We start from the raw sequence: 1974 nt of genomic DNA, 5'->3' as shown, positions 1-1974 counted from the left end.
AAACACACACATATATATGCATATATATTATTTCAATGTATTTAGGTTAGAAATTATGAGACAATAAGTTTAGCAAAGAACTTATAAAGTTAATCAAGAAAAAGCATTAATTATTGAGATAAAGAAAGACTCCTTTAGTACAATCGTTTCCCTCTTCCAGTTTTATCTTGAGCAAATCATTCAAGAAAATGGACTCTATGAAGAAGAATGTGGCTTCGGAACTGGAGGAATATTCCTTAACAACAGCATTATGCAGCTGACTTCATCTTGCATACAGGAAGTGAAGATGATCTAAAGCAGTTTGTATTTGTTGTTCATAGGGTCACTATTTGAATTTGACTTGATGACACCTAACAATAAAACTTCAGTCATGATGGGCTCGGTTGTCACAATTCGTAAGGGGTTGCGTTGCAAACCCAAAGATGACCCCTGTCTACTGTTTCGAATCCACCAGTCACTCCACAGAGAAAAAAAAATATGGGTAAATACATCTCTGGCAATTTAGAGCCTCTGAAAACACACTGGAGAGAAAGTTATGAGTGAGTTCTTACTTAAAGGCAAAGAGTTGGTTAATTAAAACAACCACATGTGTTATAATAGGAGAATATTTTTAATTTCACCAGTACCATTATTTCAAAGTATAAAATTACAAAGATATTACTGGTTCTGTACGTTGACTTTTAGTTGCATCTGTCTATATGTCTTATTGAGTACTTAAATTAGTTTAAAATTATCTATATATCTACAGAGAATTAAAATTTCCAACACTTGTGTCTGATTCAGATTAATAATAATAAAATAATTAATGATTTTTTAATAAAATATTTACTTCAATAAACAGAATTTGGCATCAATGTAGTCATGTAAAAAATTAATTCCTAAAAAAGAAAATGAAAATACCCTGCAATAATATTAAGAGATGCAATGAAAGCCAAGATTCTACAATGTACCTTTGGGATATAGGCAATTGAGAAGTTAATTTGGCTACACACTATATAACATTGAAAAGATGGAAATTGAGAGGTTGCTAGAACTGTTTTGGAACTTTGATGTCTTAATGGTAAGGAGTCATGCTGGCAGATCAAAGGTTCAGGGCTCAAATACACCAATTACTCTGCAAAAGAAAGATAGGCAGTCTCCTCCTTTACAACTGATTGTATCTGAAAATGCGATGGAAGGTCAGCTACGATTTGATTCCAACTCGATGGTATGCAACAACATATTTGCTCATCATTTAAGACTTTAATGAAACTTATTAATTGGAAGAAATCTAACATTTAGGATTGACTGTTTGAAAGAAGGCACCACGTCCCAAGCTAACGTGGTTATCCTTCCAAGATAATGTGAAGTTCAGAAAAATGAAATAGCTAAATACTTTGAGTATAAAATAATATCAGTCTTTATATAAGTGAATGTCAAAAAAATTTGAAAGCATATACTTATTTTCCAACCAGCTACATATGATTCTATAAATTAGATAACAATTTCTCTTTAAGTAATAAAAAAATTAATGGATTTCTTATACAATTTATATGTGTCAGAAAAAGGAAGAAGTATGCAATCTTTGTTACTCATTTTACAAAACAACTGAATCCTTTTATCACACTAATACTGCCTGAAGAGATTGAGATTGTTCACCACTTTAGTCTGCTTGGCTCCACAATCAACAGTCTTGGCACCAGCAGCCAGGAAATTAAAAGACGTATTGTGATGGGAAAGTCTGCTGTTAGGGACATCTCTTAAGTACTCAAGAGCAACGATGTGTCTCCGGAGACTAAGGTGTGTCTGATACAAGTCATGGTCATTGCAATCATTTGTTATGTGTCAGAAAACTGCACAATGACCAGGAAGGATAGAAGGAGAATTGATGCTTTTGAGCTTTGGTGTTGGAGAAGAGTGCTGAGAGTGCCATATACTGCTAAGAAAACAAACAGATTCATCCTAGAGAGTGTTAAACCAGACTGCTCTTTGGAG

This window comes from Elephantulus edwardii, unplaced genomic scaffold (assembly GCF_000299155.1).
Source record: "Elephantulus edwardii isolate Elephantulus edwardi_28Jun2011 unplaced genomic scaffold, EleEdw1.0 scaffold00046, whole genome shotgun sequence".
NCBI lineage: Eukaryota > Metazoa > Chordata > Mammalia > Macroscelidea > Macroscelididae > Elephantulus > Elephantulus edwardii.
The sequence above is the reverse complement of the archived record's forward strand: the minus strand, read 5'-3'. Positions refer to the sequence as shown.